Source organism: Periplaneta americana, chromosome 13 (assembly GCF_040183065.1).
Source record: "Periplaneta americana isolate PAMFEO1 chromosome 13, P.americana_PAMFEO1_priV1, whole genome shotgun sequence".
Classification (NCBI taxonomy): Eukaryota; Metazoa; Arthropoda; class Insecta; order Blattodea; family Blattidae; genus Periplaneta; species Periplaneta americana.
Window position 1 is genome coordinate 44,386,948 of NC_091129.1, and position 14,014 is coordinate 44,400,961.

The 14,014-nt window shown below is 38.1% G+C and overlaps 6 non-coding genes across 6 annotated transcripts; 3 read left to right on the plus strand and 3 right to left on the minus strand.

The window, feature by feature from the left end:
* Window positions 1–5,675: 5,675 nt before the first annotated feature.
* On the minus strand, window positions 5,676–5,747 carry TRNAS-GGA (transfer RNA serine (anticodon GGA)). The gene has a single exon. It is a non-coding gene; the product is annotated as a tRNA-Ser (tRNA).
* Window positions 5,748–6,057: 310 nt separating this feature from the next.
* On the minus strand, window positions 6,058–6,129 carry TRNAS-GGA (transfer RNA serine (anticodon GGA)). The gene has a single exon. It is a non-coding gene; the product is annotated as a tRNA-Ser (tRNA).
* Window positions 6,130–6,439: 310 nt separating this feature from the next.
* On the minus strand, window positions 6,440–6,511 carry TRNAS-GGA (transfer RNA serine (anticodon GGA)). The gene has a single exon. It is a non-coding gene; the product is annotated as a tRNA-Ser (tRNA).
* A 53-nt stretch (window positions 6,512–6,564) lies between these two features.
* On the plus strand, window positions 6,565–6,636 carry TRNAS-GGA (transfer RNA serine (anticodon GGA)). The gene has a single exon. It is a non-coding gene; the product is annotated as a tRNA-Ser (tRNA).
* Window positions 6,637–6,913: 277 nt separating this feature from the next.
* TRNAS-GGA (transfer RNA serine (anticodon GGA)) lies at window positions 6,914–6,985 on the plus strand. The gene has a single exon. It is a non-coding gene; the product is annotated as a tRNA-Ser (tRNA).
* Window positions 6,986–7,295: 310 nt separating this feature from the next.
* Window positions 7,296–7,367, plus strand: TRNAS-GGA (transfer RNA serine (anticodon GGA)). Its single transcript has one exon. It is a non-coding gene; the product is annotated as a tRNA-Ser (tRNA).
* The last annotated feature ends 6,647 nt before the right edge of the window (window positions 7,368–14,014 follow it).

Genomic DNA, 14,014 nt, shown 5'->3' on the forward strand with positions numbered 1-14,014 from the left:
ACAGCATAAACTGGCATCCCCTGAGTCCTGAGAGTTTAGAATATTATATCATAACTTCATACGTGATTATGATATGAGATATGTGCAGAAACCCGAAGTATAGTATAATATACCTGCATTTGTGCCCTAAATATAGCCTGCAGAATTTTTGCAGCATTTTTCCTCATGTCAGTGACTTTTTTATGAAGTGTATAATTGTATTGAACTTTAAAAATAAAAAAAACAAATATCTCAGGAAGTTAAGGTCTTGAATAAGGCATCTGAATTTTATCCTTTGAGTGTCTGAATGACATAGGATGAAGCTCATAATTTGAACGGAAATATGACGAGTTTCCATATCTGGCTTTATTCGTATTATTCGTTCTACCTTATGATATGATCTCTTAAAAATAACTACAGCGCTTTGTGTGGAGTATGGCGTTGTATCGAGTAGAAACATGGACATTAAGACGAAGTGAAGAGAAGCGAATAGAAATATTTTAAATCTGGATATCGAGAAGAATGGAGCGTGTGAAATGGACAGACAGAATAAGAAATGATGCTACTTTGGAAATAGTAGGTGAAGAAAAAATTATGCTGAAACTAATCAAGAAAGGATAAAGGAATTGGCTGTGTCACTGACTGAGAAAAAAATTGTCTGCTGAAGGATGCATGGAAGAAATGGTGAACGGGGGAAGAGTTCGGGGCATGAGAATATATCAGATGATAGACGGCGGTTATGGCGAATCCTCGGCCTCATCTCGCCAAATACCATTTCGCTATCACCAATCTCATCGACGCTAAATAACCTTGTAGTGGATACAGCGTCGTTAAATAACCAAATAAAAAAACTCATTTTGAATAGCGCATAGTCAAATGCTGAAAAGTGAATGGATTTTTTAAAAGAATTTAGTCTTTTTGCTAGGATCATATGCGGAGAGAAAGACGAAGACAGAAAACATGAAATATTTTAGGATGATGGGTTTGCAGTGAAGGACTTACCCTTGGACAGGAAACTGTGAATAAAATGACCAAAAACACAATAGCAAAAAGACTAAATTCTTTTAAAAAATCCATTCACTTTTCAGCATTTGACTATGCACTATTCAAAACGAGTTTTTTTTATTTGGTTATTTAACGACGCTGTATCAACTACAAGCTTATTTAGCGTCGATGAGATTGGTGATAGCGAAATGGTATTTGGCGAGATGAGGCCGAGGATTCGCCACAGATTACCTGGTGTTCACCTTACGGTTGGGGAAAACCTAGGAAAAAACCCAACCAGGTAATCAGCCCAAGCGAGAATCGAACCCGCGCCGAGCGCAACTTCAGACCGGCAGGCAAGCGTCTTAACCGACTGAGCCACGCCGGTGGAAAAAAAAAGTTTTAATGGTGGAACAGCAGTAGGGCTAATTATACTCGTATATTTGAAAGGTTTCCCCTACTATTCCCTTACTTTCCTGTTTCTAAAGCAGTTTTTAAAAGTGACAATGGAACAGAAATTGCAATGAGAATTGCAAATTGTAAAAGTGTTTGGAATGAGCTCGTGATCAAGAGGGTCGAACAAGCAACAGTTTCTTGCCACCTTACAAGTCAATTCCGAGTTGTATTCCTGGTCGCCAGAAACAGAGATCAGCTCAAAAAATTGGATGTGTTGAATTATACTGTTTCGAAACAATTTTAAAATGTCACTTAACGACGCTATCAACTGTGATACTGAATAGCGTCGGTGGAATTAGTATTTTGGCGAAATGGACCCAATGATTCGCTTTGGGATTATATGGGACTCGCCTGTAAACTAATTAAACAGACCTTCGCTTTAGAGCACCAGTTCTTGCCAGCAGACCGTGTCGGTGCCTAGTTTACAATTTGGTGTGAGTTCTTTTAAAATATCACGTTCCTTGTCCACGACCTCCACGACATTCACAGTACCTATGGCGTCAGCAATATATTTATAACCATAAGTATGACAAAGTTAATATTATTATTCAAATTGAAGCCTTAGATATACTAATTGGTTATACAAATAAGAATAATTATGTACTATAATTGCGAATAATGAAAGGAAGCTCAACGATAAGGGAAAGTAATCCTACGCTCTTGCTGCAACGTGCATTGAATATTAATTATAAGTGCTACTTAGAAAATAAGTAGACTAAACTTTGTTCAACAGTTTTCATTTAAAAGCTTACTATAATTTTCCTATGCTCTTTTCTGAGAAAGGAAGTTTTCGACTTAAAATTAGGATAGCTTGCTTGGGAAGCACTGTTTCACAACGACCGAGACACGGAATTCAAATCCCGGCGAAAAAGTTCTAACCTATTTTTGGTTGACAAATTCAAGGTTTGAGGTTTTTTCATAGGGTTCTTCCTTCTTCTCTAGCCATTCCACAACACTCTCAATAGTTTCCCTTTTATTATCATCTTCGCTCGAAAATTAGGGCTCCATTTGTGTTTGTACGATGCTGAGTCAATCATTCACCATGGTAAGTCTTCCTCGAAATTTGTCCAAAGATTGGTTAAGTGGTAGTGGTGGTGGGTTCTACACTCGCAGATCTAAAAAAAACGAATAATTGAAACTCTCTGCATCTTTCCTCCTCTTGATGGGAACACGACTCAAAGAATATCTAAGAGGTACGGCAGACCACTGCTGGAAAGAAGTAGGACTCACAGATATCATATCTCCAGAGGAATGAGTGGTGTGGCGGATAATGGGACCAGCCTAGCCTGGCAGCAAAATTGACACTTAGCTCTTTCCATAACGGACAAAAACTAATTTGACTGAATTGCTTAGGAATGCTCCATCCCCCCCCCCATATTGCATATTATAAAAGATAAATGAAATGAGTTTCCTAGTACGCAGTGTCTGTCCATAAATTGCTGTGTTTCGGTGAACTTTACTAGATATTATATACAGGTTTATTTTCAATTTTTAATGCGAATTATTCCTAAACCCAATAGATAGGCTCCACTCCAGCCTTGTAATCATTACCCTAAGCCAAGAGTTCCTAGTTATAGGATTGGCATCCCTTATCGAAACATAATTCTTACACGCAAGTGGACCAAGAAATGTCTAACAGAGTGATTTATATAGAACTGACACATTTCTTTCTTTAATTATTCCGTTGGAAATTCATTCAATGACCCAATTTTAGCACCAAATTAAGCAGAATGTTCCGGAGTTTCGATTCCTTGTCACTAGATGCGCAGATGTTTATGTTTTATTCCTATTGTTGGCAGCACTGACCCAATTTTAGCACCAAATTAAGCAGAATGTTCTGGAGTTTCGATTCCTTGTCACTAGATGCGCAGATGTTTATGTTTTATTCCTATTGTTGGCAGCTGTTTTCGAAATTTTGTGTCAACGTGAAAATGCAGTACACATTAAATCAACGACTCTTCCTTGTGAAGCAATACTGGATTACGAATTCAATTACAGCTACTCAAAGGGCATACCAGAGAGAATTTGGTGTTCGCAATCCTCCCAAAAGAAACACAATACTGGGACTGGTAAACAAATTGGAAACAACTGGATCTCTGGTGAGTGAAAAGGGCAAGCATCGTTCATCTAGGCTTCCCACGGTTGTTGTTGGCGTAAGAGCACGACTGGAGCAGTCACCCAAAAAATCATTAAGACGTTTGTCGCAGGAGACAGGGTACACCTACTCAATGTGTCAGAGAGCCTAAAGCTATATAGGGTTACGGTTGTTCATCAGCTACAGGAACCAGATAAGGATAAAAGATTGAATTATTGTCGTTGGTTTCAGACGTTCATTGTGCAAAATCCTGCCATATTGTCCATCACATGGTTCACAGATGAAGCATGGTTCCATTTATCCGGTTATGTGACGACCGAATAATTTCCAGGAACCTGTGGCCACCGAGATCTCCGGATTTGACAACGCCGGACTTCTTTCTATGGGGTTACTTAAAAGACAGGGTTTACGCCACACGTCCCCAGACATTGGACGATCTGAAGCACAACATCACACAGGAGATTCAAGCTATTGACAACAGAGTCCTTCAACGACGTGTTGAGTTGTGCCTTATGCAGGATGGAGGACAGTTTCAACATTTGCTATAGAGGTAAATAATCTCCCAAAATTCCTCTACATTTTAGGTATAATAAGTTGTCGCTAGCACAATTCGTTTTGAAACAATTAATGAAAGAAATGTGTCAGTTCTATATAAATCACTCTGTACATACCTACACATGTCGTATGTAAATTTGTGAAACATAAAATGGCCGGCCGTGTTTTTGATCTGAGGGCCAAACGATAAAGTTGTCGACTTAGATTCAACATGCATAAAAAGACTCCGGCTAGCTCAGGAAGTAGTGCGCTTTCCTGCTGATCTGAAGTTGCAATCGGGAGTGGGTTCGATTCCCGCGTGTGCTAATTACCTCACTGGATTTTTCCGAGGTCTTTCTAAATCGTAAGGCGAATATCAGATAATCTATAGCGAATCCTTGACCTCATCTCACCAAACACCATCTCATAATTACCAATTCCATCGACGGTAAATAATCCATTAGTTAATATAGCGTCGTTAAATAACCAAAGAAAAATATACATGAAAGCAGTATTATACGATTAAAACTAATCTTAACATTGTGGCATACAACAACATGCATTGCACACAAGATTTAAAATGTTAAGAAGCTACACTTACTTGTGTAATTTATTTCTAATTGAAAAATTTATATTAGAGATAATAATAATAATGTATACCAATCACCTTCATCGTTGCACGTGTGCATTTCTCCCTTGTAGTTTTATGGTAGCGCGTTAGCCTACTAGAAAAGTATTCCATGTTCTATCCCCAGCCGTGATTGCTAGGCCTATTTACTATTATTATATTTTTGCTATATGCTATCAGAATTGTGTGTTTATTTAATAGCCTACATTTTTGGAAAATCATATAGCCCTGAAAACGGCTGTTTTGGGTCTCCATTTAAAAAGCAAAACCAATGACCTTTGTTTTCAATGACTTCATGTAGTTGAGTGGAAAGAGATACATTAATTTTTTGTTAATACTCAGGAATGTATATTATAAGACTGAAACAGTTATGTAGACCACAGCAATAACTACTATTTATAATAAATTATTAGCACTATCGCTATGCAGTCTACCCTGTAATGAATGAAGGACGGGAATACAAATAAAATATATAAAAGGATCAAGTTAAATAAAATCACTATGGGGGCTATTCATAGACATTTCGCTAGCCCGCGCTACGAGCGTGCTAAACTAGCCCCGGCTATCGACTGGTTACTTGTACAGGATTCATATCATATCACATCGCTAACACTGGTTTATGAATATGAAAAACGTTAGTTCGCTGATCATCCACCGGAAGCCCGCGCTAAGATTGTCTATGAACATGGCCCTACAAATCCAATAAAAATTTACAGAGTATAGCTAAAATATGATTTGCTTTAAATGAAAATCAGTCTCTTTCGTATTTTTACAACTGGAGTTAGTTTCATAACGCTAATATATAAATAAAGACCAAATATAAGAAATTAAAGTAAAATATCCGTAAAAAGTTATGTAAATATAATACTCTAATATTTTAATAACGTTTAAAACTTTATGAAAAAATTTATTTTGATGTACCGAAGTACATGTGATATTTCCATGCAGATATTCTGCTTTCTCAGATGATGAGAGAGAGATGGAACGGAGAAAAATTCTCTCCGGCGCCGGGATTTGAACCCGGGTTTTCAGCTCTCCGTGCTGATGCTTTAACCACTAAGCCACGCCGGATACAATCCCGACACCGTTGAGAATCGTCTCAGATTAAGCTCCATCTCTTGGGTTCCCTCTAGTGGCCGCCCTCTGCACTACGTCATAGATGTCTATGCACGCAGGACCGAAGTCCATACATGTGTAGAGGTGCACTCAGATGAGTGACTGGTTGGCCGGGGTCCGACGGTATGGGCGCCGTCTTTAAATCACAAAGTGATTTATTACGCATATCATATTTATTTTGATGTACCGAAGTACATGTGATATTTCCATGCAGATATTCTGCTTTCTCAGATGATGAGAGAGAGATGGAACGGAGAAAAATTCTCTCCGGCGCCGGGATTTGAACCCGGGTTTTCAGCTCTCCGTGCTGATGCTTTAACCACTAAGCCACGCCGGATACAATCCCGACACCGTTGAGAATCGTCTCAGATTAAGCTCCATCTCTTGGGTTCCCTCTAGTGGCCGCCCTCTGCACTACGTCATAGATGTCTATGCACGCAGGACCGAAGTCCATACATGTGTAGAGGTGCACTCAGATGAGTGACTGGTTGGCCGGGGTCCGACGGTATGGGCGCCGTCTTTAAATCACAAAGTGATTTATTACGCATATCATATTTATTTTGATGTACCGAAGTACATGTGATATTTCCATGCAGATATTCTGCTTTCTCAGATGATGAGAGAGAGATGGAACGGAGAAAAATTCTCTCCGGCGCCGGGATTTGAACCCGGGTTTTCAGCTCTCCGTGCTGATGCTTTAACCACTAAGCCACGCCGGATACAATCCCGACACCGTTGAGAATCGTCTCAGATTAAGCTCCATCTCTTGGGTTCCGGCGTGGCTTAGTGGTTAAAGCATCAGCACGGAGAGCTGAAAACCCGGGTTCAAATCCCGGCGCCGGAGAGAATTTTTCTCCGTTCCATCTCTCTCTCATCATCTGAGAAAGCAGAACATCAAAATAAATATGATATGCGTAATAAATCACTTTGTGATTTAAAGACGGCGCCCATACCGTCGGACCCCGGCCAACCAGTCACTCATCTGAGTGCACCTCTACACATGTATGGACTTCGGTCCTGCGTGCATAGACATCTATGACGCAGTGCAGAGGGCGGCCACTAGAGGGAACCCAAGAGATGGAGCTTAATCTGAGACGATTCTCAACGGTGTCGGGATTGTATCCGGCGTGGCTTAGTGGTTAAAGCATCAGCACGGAGAGCTGAAAACCCGGGTTCAAATCCCGGCGCCGGAGAGAATTTTTCTCCGTTCCATCTCTCTCTCATCATCTGAGAAAGCAGAATATCTGCATGGAAATATCACATGTACTTCGGTACATCAAAATAAATATGATATGCGTAATAAATCACTTTGTGATTTAAAGACGGCGCCCATACCGTCGGACCCCGGCCAACCAGTCACTCATCTGAGTGCACCTCTACACATGTATGGACTTCGGTCCTGCGTGCATAGACATCTATGACGTAGTGCAGAGGGCGGCCACTAGAGGGAACCCAAGAGATGGAGCTTAATCTGAGACGATTCTCAACGGTGTCGGGATTGTATCCGGCGTGGCTTAGTGGTTAAAGCATCAGCACGGAGAGCTGAAAACCCGGGTTCAAATCCCGGCGCCGGAGAGAATTTTTCTCCGTTCCATCTCTCTCTCATCTTTATGAAAAAAGACAAAATATACCAGTGACTCGTTAAAATTTTCATCCCCATGGAATATGAACATTACAAATTCACGAGGGAATAATCTATAACCTCGTATCTTACCCACTACACCATGAGGTGCAGATACATTAATTTGATAAAGAAAATCCACTGAAGGCTATTAGTGTGGGTTAAAGTAAATTCGGTATTGTCACTTCAAAGCAACTTACTGCCTTCATTCGATTATTATTACTTATTTTTATTTTCGTAGGTTATTTTATGTCGCTTTATCAACATATTAGGTTATTTAGCGTCTGAATGAGATGAAGGTGACAATGCATGTGAAATGAGTCCGGGATCCACCACCGAAAGTTACCCAGCATTTGCTCATATATTGGGTTGAGGGAAAACCGCGGAAAAAACCTCAACCAGGTAACTTGCCCCGACCGGGAATCGAACCCGGACCACCTGGTTTCGCAGCCAGACGCGCTAACCGTTACTCCACAGGTGTGGACCGATGATGATGATTATTATTATTATTATTATTATTATTATTATTATTATTATTATTATTATTATTATTATCACTTAAGTATTATTTATTGTTCCATGGATTTTAATAGCACAAGATTTTTCATTGAAGGTATAATCTTGTCGAGTGTATAAGTAAACTGTACACTAAATATAGATCGAAAATCCATATGAAAAATGACCACGAGTGTAAGGTTGAATTTCGATTCTGTAAATTCAGACTACTAATCTTTTCATGTGCGTACAATGCACAGGATGGAAGGAAGCTAAATTTGAGAGATGAGTCAGGGCAGTGAGATAACAAAGTGTAAAATAGCAATTTTAGCTCAATTTTGGAAAACGACAGATGTTAAAGAGTTGAAGTCCTGTAGATGAAATAACAATAAATATGACCTTATTGGTTTGCTGCGTAGCATTGAATGTTTGACCGTAATTTTATTGAAGTTTGTGACAGAAAGAAGTGACAACCGTGAATTCAGCCAAAGTAGGAGCAAGACGGAAGAAACACTATACCGCATCCATTCTTAAAGTAATCCGCACCAAAACAAACCCATGTGACCAGCTCGCGTTTCATTGGTTATGGCACCGAATCACAATGTATAAGCAATAAGCGCGCGAAAAAAGTAGATCCCTTCATTGAATTAAAAATATGTCCCCTGAATATACTTGTTATTCTTCCATAATTGAAATAATAATATCCAAAACATACAAATGATTATAAGATGTACCTAATCACTCTGAGATCAATAATTACAATTTAAAATAATTTATTACATAGGCATTACGCATTTGAGGGCAGCAGTACTTCAGTCGCTTCTGATGCAACAAAATGGCTGAAGGTGCTGAGTCTTCTGTTGCTGTGTCGCCAACTAAATTTGTAAAACACAAGTCAGCAAACCTTTGGCTAGTGGCCAAAAAACAGTTAATTTAAACATATTTCACAAGTTCAGTGAAAAATATCCAGAACTTCCAATAAAAGAGATAGTGAATTTAATGTCTGAGTTTACAGGTGTGTCGTGTACAAGCATTAATAATGCTCGGAAAGAAAAAATAAAAACTGGTAAGGTTGTAACTCCCGGTAAATTTTATTCATAACTCTTTAAAAGAGTACATGAACTTAAACGCACAATGAAAAGGATATGAATAACATTGGCAACAATCACTTCAAATTTAATCAACGGTCTGCCAACGGAAAAAAGGACAGTTTTTCAATAATAGTGTCACAATGCGATCATAGCACTCTTTTCAATGTCATGCCCTCTCACCGTGTATATAATATACTGTATAATTGATGCTTAAACTACTAATTGTTCTGCTAAAACTTACCAACTTATTATTAATACTATTAATAGTAACTAATTCTATGTATAGTATGTATTTGTATTTTACTTCGTTTATTACGCTAATATACTGCGTACCGTACTTATATCATATGCCATAATTATGTACTTCACACGTGCTCCCTGTCAATGTGACAGTAATTGCGGCGCGAATTGCGGAAGGATACAATTGGGGTTTGTTTATGTTAGGATCACTTTAAGAGTGGATGGGCTTTAGAGCGGGAAGGAGGAAATGCACAGCCACCAATGTCCATCTGTGACACGTCATGTTACTGAAACCTTTGGTGTAGGTATAGAGGATTCCACTTTAAGAAAAATAGTATTGAACATATGGACGCTGTTCCATCAACTATTTATAAGTATTTTTCTTGAAACTGGGAATCAATCAGTTCCGTTTAATTCCTAGAACATAATTTCATTGAGAACTAGATCGATTTCTTGTGCTGAAATTGTGTTACACCTCTAAAATTACCATATATTTAATTTACGAATAACGGGGTAACAGCTAAATTGATGGAATAGTCTTCCGCTTTCTTGCCGAAGATCTCCGCTGAAAAACTTAACAGACAAGTAGGGATAGTACAGTTAAAGCTAAGATTTCACACTGATAAAACACTCTTATTTGAAGAAGTACACAAAATTTAACTGTCAGCAAAACAACAAAGGCATTAGGTATGTATCTTAGGTTCTTGTTTGATTATAGTGTGAAGTTAATAACGGAAAAAGTGTGCTGTACATTGTTCTAAATTTGTATTATAAGCACTTCTTAACATTTTTAATAACGGAAAATGTGTACTGCACATAATCTTAACTTTGTTTTATACGCGCTCCGTAACATTTAATAACGGAAAACGTGTGCTGCAAATAATCTTAAATTTGTATTATAAATAAGCGCTTCTTAACATTTTTAATAACGGAAAAAGTGTGCTGCACATAATCTTAAGTCTGTATTATAAGCACTTCTTAACCCAATAAAATGACACTTTTATTATTACTGTTATTATTATTATTATTATTATTATTATTATTATTATTATTATTATTATTATTATTATTCAAATACTTGAGGTGTACTATAAGCAGTAACATGAGCTGTTGTCAAGAAGTCAAAAGGGGAATAGCAATGGCAAAGAAAGCTTTTAATAGAAAAAGAAGCATATCCTGCGACCTCTGGAGAAAGAACTAAGGAAGAAACTAGTGAAGTGCTTTGTGTGGAGTGTAGCATTGTATGGGGCATAAACATGGACATTATGATGAAGTGAAGAGAAGCGAATAGAAGCATTTGAAATGTGGATATGGAGAAGCATGGAGCGCGTGAAATGGACAAAGTAAGAAACGAAGCTGTGTTGGAGAAAGTGGATGAAGAAAGAATGATGCTGAAACTGATCAGAAAGAGGAAAGGAATTGGCTGGGTCACTGGTTGAGAAGAAACTGCCTTCTGAAGGATGCACTGGAAGGAATGGTGAACGGGAGAAGAGTTCGGGGCAGAAGAAGATATCAGATGTTAGACGACATTAAGATATATGGATCATATGAGGAGACAGAAGGCAGAAAATAGGAAAGACTGGAGAATGCTGGGTTTGCAGTGAAATACTTGCCCTTGGACAGAACACTATGAATGATTGAATGAATAGTTATTATTATTATTATTATTATTATTATTATTATTATTATTACTGATATTTATATTTTCGGTAACGTTTTAGGTCCCTAAAACAATATTTTAATGCCAACTTTTGATCATTATGGAGCCTAGTTGAGGTGTCTGAAAGTTGGTTAATGGCCTAAATATCCGAAGTCTAGTTATAATGTAAACAAAATATGTTTGTTTTTGCAGGCATCATTATGGCAGTAATAGGTTTTTTATCATTATTTCAACGGACTCAACATACCTATGTTGTGCGATAAACTTGCTAGAACGCTGTACGTATTAGGAAGAGAGTGAGATACAGATACTATATCTCACTCGTTCTACTAACGGAGGCATCTTGCGGCAACAGTGTACCAGCCAAGACCCGTAAGACCAATGCTTTTTTCTTAAGGTGGAATACTCTATACATACCAATAATTTTGCGATTCAACTGCTACTGTTACGTGAATATGTGCTGCAATTTTGCTATCTTTTCGCTTTTGTTTGTATAGACCTAAATATCTCCGAAACCATCGAAAAACCACTACGATTAGGGGAGAGTCGGGTAGTCTCGGACATTGGGTAATATCGGACAGTGAGTTTCTTTCATCTACCACACGATGATAGTACCTGATTGACATGGTTACGTTTCTGTGATGTCGCATAGAGAAACGTAACCATGTCATTCAGGTACTACCATATGGTGGTAGATGAAAGAAACGCACTGTCCGACATTACCCGATGTCCGATACTACCCGACTCTCCCCTATATTAAAATTTTACGTTTAAATATCCTCTCTGATTCATCCTTCAAAAAGACCATGTTTAGTTCCCTTCCACCCGGTATTCAGCACTTAAACCGCATATTTTATAAGTTAGCCTACACTTAAAAAATTAAGTCAAATGTGTTAATTTTGGGATTACACGGACAGTATTCTGTATGTAATCCAGAGAACAAAAGTTTATCTTAGTTAAGCTATATGGTTTGAATAGGCCTAATATTAAACTAAAAAGAAGTATATCGATAGGTAGATGGATTTATTCAGCAATATTATATAAACAGACGGACTACACTTTCAGAATTTACCTTTAAATACAATGGAAAGGTCTTTTGACCATACGTACTTAACAAAACAAGTCCTATTTTGTACGTAGATTTCGCCCCCTTCACATATGATTAAATCCAACCACTCTCCATAAAACGCACAGATTAATATGAAAACGGCACAAAAAAACATTACATTATATATCCTAATCTAACATACATTAATTTCATATAGTGTTCTGCCCAAGGGCAGGTCTTTCACTGCAAACACAGCTTTCCCAATCTTTCCTATTTTCTGCCTACCTCTTCGTTTCCTCATATGATCCATTTATCTTAATGTCGTTTATCATCTGATATCTTCATCTACCCCGAACTTTTCTCCCGTTCACCATTTCTTCCAGTGCATCCTTCAGAAGGCAGTTCCTCCTCACCCAGTGACCCAACAAATTCCTTTTCCTCTTCCTGATCAGTTTCAGCATCATTCTTTCTTCACCCACTCTTCACAACACAGCTTCATTTTTTATCCTGTCTGTCCACTTCACACGTACCATTCTTCTCCATAACTAAATTTCAAATGCTTCTATTCGTTTTTCTTCACTTCGTCGTAATGTCCATGTTTCTGCCTCATACAATGCCACACTCCATACAAAGCACTTCACTAGTCTCTTCCTTAGTTCTTTTTCCAGAGGTGCGCAGAAAATGCTCCTTTTTCTATTAAAAGCTTCTTTTGCCATTGTTATCCTCCTTTTGACTTCTTGGCAGCAACTCATGTTACTGCTTATAGTACACCCCAAGTATTTGAAGCTGTCCACTTGCTCTACTGCCTCATTTAGAATTCCCAAGTTTTTATTCAGCATTTTTCTTCCTATCACCATGGTCTTCGTCTTATTTGCTTTTGTCTTCATCCCATACAGCTCACACCTGCCATTTAGCTCCAGTAGCATGTCCTTTAGTATCATTTCCTCTTCTGCTAACAAGGCCATATCTTCAGCAAATCTTATTCATTTTATTTTCCTTCCTCCTACTATCACTCCTCCATGTTCTGAATACTGTTCTTTACTAAATTCTCCAAGTAGATGTTGAACAGAGTAGGTGATAAAGACATCCTTGACGTCCTCCTTACCCAATTTCACTTCCTTCTGACATTTCTTCTCCTATCCTGACTTTCACTCGTTGTTTCATATAAAGATTACAGAACTGTCTTCTTTCTTTCCAATCCACACCAATTTTTTTTAGGATCCCCATCAGTTTATTCCAATCCACTCCAATCCACAAATACTACACACACTTCTTCATTCTTCTCTAGGTATCTTTCGCCGATTGTCCGTAGCAGTTCAATTGCATCCGTCGTACTTTTTCCCTTCCTGAAGCCAAACTGCTCTTCTTCCAACTGTTCTTCCATCTTAGAATATGAACTTCGATTTAGTATTCGCTATATACAAACAGGCATAAAATTGTATAATTCAATACCATTATCTCTTCGTCTGCTCGTATCATAAATTTCAACAGCTGATGTTCTAAGCTGTCTCGCTATACAAATCGAAGTCCTAGTCACACTGGTTGTAAGAGTGACCACAAACTGGAAAAATATGGGTCACTTTAAACGTTTACCTTCGTTGACAACCGTGAACAAAAACGGACCAATATGAGATTCTTATTTTGACTGAATCTGAAAAGAGAACTGTCTCCTCAATATTTGTAGAGTTCGTATATTGTGAACATAGTCCTACTGTGTTAGAATCCTTTTTCGGCTTTGTCTCTAGGAAGTAGCAAAAGAAGCTGGAGTCATCATTGTGATAGTGGATACTGAAGATGTAAAATTACAGTAGTCTCTAAAAGAACTGAAAGTAACATTCAATCTGGGACGTGCTAAATTCTGGACATAGTCAAACTCTAACACAAACATTTGTTCGTGGTAATCTAGAAGCATAATCTGTCCTCTTGCAAAAGTTGAAATGGGATCTTTACTCTTTTTCTAGAGTTGTGCCCATTTCTGGCCTGTAGTAAGAGCTAATATGATTGTACAACATCTTTATATTGAGATTGAAATTTTCGAAGTATAGCTTTTTAGATTTTCCTTTCTTG